We start from the raw sequence: 5,830 nt of genomic DNA, 5'->3' as shown, positions 1-5,830 counted from the left end.
GATGCCACCACTGATCGAATGGACTTCATTCTAAACATCTGCACCCGCACAAAGTGGTTCAGAGCCTTGAGGTCCAGGATTGGACGCATCTTGCCCTCCCTTTCTGCGCACCGTGAACAGGTTTGAATATAAACCTTGAGAGCGTTCCTGCGGAGGAACTGGCACAATCACCCCTTGAGCCAGGAGATCTTGCACAGCTTCCTGCAGATCCTGGGGGGGGGGGGGGGGGGGGGGGGGGAGACAGTCACAAACACCGGCACGTGAAGATGGCAGGAAAGGGATTCCACCTGCCTTTCCACCGGATCCGTAAAGACCGGAGAATCTTCCACAGGCACAAGGGTAGATTTTTTTAATCTGGAGACAGGATGGTCCACTTTAGGTGGCACCATCAAACGGCTGGAAACCTTTTCAGCAAAAGGGTATTGGCGTTTAAAGCGTTTTGGCACCACTAAAGTGCTTTACACGCCGCCATTGGTCATTCATAATATTGTGAACTGTGTCAGGACAAGGGAAAACCTTGCCAGATTGCTGAGATTTTTGGGAGCCAAAAGCCACCCGTGTCTCTGCCTGTGTGTGCTCATCAGCCAATTTCAAAGAAATAATCAGGGCTTCCACTAAAGCGCTTCCCGCGCTGCAGCTGAAGAGGACAGGTCCTCTTCACCATCTGACTGCGAGGACAGCGACCCCTCATGTAGGGGAACATCCGGGGCAAACTCATCAGCCTCTGAATCAGAGGACACCCCCAAAAATGGAGAAGGCAGCGGCCGTTTCTGGCTATCAACCTTTTTCATGACTAAATCAACTTTTGTGACCAAGCTTTCCAGAGCTGCTGAAATCGCGGCCAGCGACTGTGATCCGGACTGTAGGGGAGTCGCACAGAGTGGGTCAGAAGGTGAGTTCACAGCCTGGGACTCCATTTTGCAAATTACAAAAACAGTACTGTCGCTTTAAGAGCGGCGATCGCTGTTCCCACCACCGATTCCAGCGGTCTGCGGAGTCCCCTTGTAAACTATACTAACAGCAGAGTGCGCAGGGACATGTCTGCAAGGACCCTAGTACTGTACTACCTCAGAAAAAAGACCTCCTGATCGTTCCCAACAGCATGGAGAAAGACAGGAAATTACCTTGGCCAGCAGAAGGATACAGGAGCACAGGAAGTGATCTCGCTTGAATGTAAGGTCACGCTGCACAGTGCAGCCCAGAAGGCTACACAAACATGGATGCCCATAGAAGTGAATAGGAAGCTCGGGGAAAATAGCTGCCCCATGCAAATCAATGGGGAAAATTCTACATTGCCCACACAAGATGGCAGCGCCCAGGGACCGACACTATGAAGTCCTTAAGGATCCATAACCAGAACCAGCAATCCCACAGGTATCCTGCCGAGGGGTACGCTGCGACTCAGGGCGTTCCAGCTCATTGCGTCCCGGCGAGGCATCCGCTCGCAGGCTTGTCCCTATCCAGAAAAAGAGGCACCATGGTGGCTAGGCCTAGGTCGGGAATATAAACTGCTCACCCTCATAGGCCAGACTGGGGGGACCATGAGGATCTAGATTATCCAGTGCAAAGCCCCAGTCAGCATTGTTGCTTGTAGATCAGGAAATTCTTCCCTGAACACTAGCTAGCAAGTAAAGAGAAATTAAAGAAGATATTCTGAAAAGAGAAAAAAAAAAAAACTGAGATCGGAGTCCCGGCAAGAAACCTAGGCCTACTCCTCTAGGCAGAAAAACTGATGTGCTGGGCTGTCTGTGTGAGGGTTATGTCTGGAGGGACAGCCCCGTGGGCGTGTATACGTAAAACTTTGTACTAATGTACTGCCTAGACTACTCCTGCAGGTGGCAGCATAACCCATACAGCTCATGAAGATGAGGCTGTGTCTGTCAATGGACGATAGAGAAAAAGGTTTTCAAATATTACACTAAGATTGTTCTTCATATTCCTCCAGCCCATATTGTATAGCGAGATCTGTGTCAATCCATAAATCAGGGTTCAAACACATTTTTACCAATAAAATTCCATGACTTCACGTAAATATTCAGATAGATATACATGTTCAGGGTTTGCTCCCCCAATTTTTTGCTTGTTTATTATGTATTCGGTCTGACCAGACTTCTGTGGTTGAGCATCCCACCCCCGTACTCTATCAGAGTCCACCATCAAGTAGATACAGGAGGAGTCCTTTGTAGAGCATTAGCACATCCATCCCAGCAAGGAGTGTTGTCTCCAAGGGTTGGAGAGGCTGGATTCACCCCTTTTCTATGGATAGTGTAGGACCCACTGATAATGGGGTACTTTGACGCAGTGGTGGGCTTGAGCACGATATGGCCATATGGTGGGACTAAACCCCCATTTTTATTTATGGATTGTCTCCATATTTAATAGTCATTTCTTTTGCATGGTTGCGCTATTCTTTTTTAATATACATGTTGCTTGGTCCATAGCTGCACCGGCTTTAGATATACATGTTCAGGGTTTGCTCCCCCAATTTTTTGCTTGTTTAGTAAATATTCATGACCTAAAATTTCATGAAATGTCTATGTATACATGTTAAATAAGAAAATCCATGTCACACCCAGCATATTTTTACTAAAATGACAATCTTTGTAGTGTACAGTACCTCTGCAGTTAGGGTTTTGTTTCTGGATACAGCATGACTCAAAATGGTCTTGTTTTACAGTGGATGAGATGGAAGCACCGCTGCCGCAGCTGGGAGCCGGTGTCACTTCAGGCACACGGGTGAAAAAGCCAGCGATCGGATTGGAAGCTGTCGAGCACGCAGCTGCAGACTGGTGCTTTGCACCTTTAGCGTGGCTAGATAGCGCTGCCTCTCCCATGTTCGAAATATCAAACATTTTACGACACACTGTACATTTAGCACGTCCCAGGTCCTGATCTTTCTCCAGCCACCTCTCATACTTTTCATCATGAAACCATACATTTTAAAGCTGCATTTCCCTGGCATTTCTACCCTGTGAACACACCAACTTTAGCTGAAACTGTTACCCCCATAAAGTTAACTTGTAATTTGACCAATATACTGGAGAAAGAAGATTAATGGCTGCTCCTGCTTGGGGATAAAGCTTCAGTTCAGGCAGTTATGATGGAGGTGCACCCGGACTGGTATGGATGGCACAGTCAGATGCACAAAATGCGGCACTTACTCTTTTAGGCCCAAGCCACAGTCATGATGGAGGTGCAGGTGGACTGGTATGGATGGCACAGTTGCACAAATGCAGCGCTTACTCTTTTATATACTCAGGGGTCAAGTCCTGAGAAAAAAGTGTGAGGCAGGAGATGGTCAAAGGCTGCAGACATGGTCAGAGACTGCTGACATGGTACAGGATATGGTCAGAGACTGCTGACATGATACAAGAGATGGTCAGAGACTGCAGACATGATACAAGAGATGGTCAGAGACTGCAGACGTGATACAAGCAGGGTTCATACACATTTTCCCCAATGAAATTCCATGACTTTTCCATGACTTCACGTAAATATTCATGACCTAATGTTTCATGAAATGTCTATGTATACGTGTTAAATAAGAAGAAAATCTACGTCACACCCAGCACACCCAAAATGCAGCACAGTAATCTTTTAAGGCCCAAGCGACAGTCATGAGGTGCAGGCGGACTGGTATGGATGGCACAGACAGTGAGATGCACAAAATGCAGCACAGTAATCTTTTAGGCCCAAGCAACAGTCATGAGGTGCAGGCAGACTGGTATGGATGGCACAGATCTGATGGTGCACAAATGCGGCACTTACTTTTGGGAGAAAGAACAGTGGTGCTCCTGCTTGCCCAAATAAAACTGTTCAGGTGGCAGTGAGTCATGAAGGTGCAGCTGGAAAAATGCGGCGCTTACTATTCTTAGGCCGAACCTAACAGTCCCATGAGGCAGAAAAGAGTTCTCACAGAAACTAAGGCGACTCAGGATTGGATGCTTAATTATTTATTTACATTTATTTTTAACCCGTAGGACTGGTACAGTAAGTGCTCGCAGTTTGCCCTACGGTCGGTCACTGGCCAGCAGCAGCCGAGGAAATGATCGTGCACCAATGACAGGCAGCGGGGAGGGCCGGGCCGCGGTTTGCCTGTATGTGACTGGCCAGCAGCAGCAAACCAATCACAGGCAGCGGAAGCATCACTGGAGAGCGGGCCGGCCGCATGAACGTGATGACGCGGGGGTGCGGTAACTAAAACGGTTACCGCCCCCTTCCGCGTCATCATCACGTTCATGCGGCCCGCCCTCCAGTGACGCTTCCGCCGCCTGTGATTGGTTTGCTGCTGCTTGCCAGTCACATCCAGGCAAACCGCGGCCCGGCCCTCCCCGCTGCCAGCGATTGGTGCTTGGTGTATGATCTACTCCTCGACTGCTGCGGACCCGGAAATGTGCACAAGCATAAAATAAAATTATACATTAATTTGCAATAAAAAAGTTTTAAGCATCCGCTCCCCCCGCCGCTGCCCCCCAGATTTCCATAACTTTTCCAAAACATTTGTAAAATCGTACTTTTCCATGACCTTTTCAGGCCTGGAAAGTGTCATCTCAGAATTCCATAACTTTTCCAGGTTTTTAATGACCGTACGAACCCTGTACAAGAGATGGTCAGAGACTGCGGACGTGATACAAGAGATGGTCAAGAACTGCGGACATGATAGAAGAGCACTAGGGGGGCCGGAGAGCACAGGGGAAGCAGAGCACTGGAGGAGCTGAATATCACGGAGGGGGGGGGGGGACTGGAGAGAATTAAGGGGTGGTTTGGAAAGCATTGCAGGGGGTTGGAAGGTGCAGAGGGGTGGAAGCAGGGAAAACCAGGGGGATGGAGAGCACAGGGGGAGGGGGGGAACTGGAGAGCACTGTCTGGGGGGGGGGGCTGGAAATCACTGAGGGGGGAGCCAGGGAGCACAGGGGGGTGGAGAGCACTGGGGGAGCCAGAGAGCATGGGGGGGGGAGGAGGTGAAAAGCACTGTGGGGAGCTGAAGAGCACGTGGGGGGGCTAAAGAGCACGGGGGGCTAAAGAGCACTGAGGGGGGCCAAAAGAAGGTGTATAGGAGGGGGATGGTGCAGCTGCATATAGATTTATTAAACTTTCCATATTCCTCCTGCAGCCACTGAGAGGAGGAGTAACAAGTATTCAGCGACAGGCGGAATATGGAAAGTTTAATTCATCTCTATGCAGCTGCCCCATCTCATCCCTCTCCTATCCAGCACACAAAACGAGACTCCTCAGGCACTCACTGACCTTCCTGTCGCTGCAGCTGACTTGTTCACACGGAGATGCGGGCGGCGCGGCGGACACTGGCCTGACGCCGCCCAGTGCAGCGATGCGCTCGGCCCGGCAGACACCCCCCCCCAGTGCGGCCTGACACCCCCCCAGTGCGGCCTGATGCCCCCCCCAGTGCAGCAATGCGGGCGGCTCGGCAGACACCCCCCCCCCAGTACGGCGATCCGGATGGCCCGGCTGACACCCCCCAGTGCACGCCCCCCCTCCCTCCCCGCTGGTACGCTCCTGGGAGCGGGACAGTAAGTGCACTATTTTTTGGTTTCAGGTTTAGGCGGATCAATCCGCCGCAGAGTTCCTAGCCTGTCACGGTCTATTCATATTGAAGAGGCCAGTGACCAGGCTTCAGCTGTGCAGCGCGCTGCAGCCGATTAATCCGCCTAAACCCAAAACAGAAAATAGTCCACTTACTGTCCCCGGCTCCCACAGAATACAGGGGGCCCGGAGACATTCTAAATTAAATAGTTGAACAAAATTCCATGACTTTTCCAAAACTTAGTGGGGTTTACTCATTTTCCATAACTTTTCCAGGCCTGGAAAGTGT

Source organism: Pelophylax lessonae (genome assembly GCF_965119305.1).
Source record: "Pelophylax lessonae genome assembly, chromosome: 1".
In the NCBI taxonomy this organism is placed as follows: domain Eukaryota; kingdom Metazoa; phylum Chordata; class Amphibia; order Anura; family Ranidae; genus Pelophylax; species Pelophylax lessonae.
The sequence above is the reverse complement of the archived record's forward strand: the minus strand, read 5'-3'. Positions refer to the sequence as shown.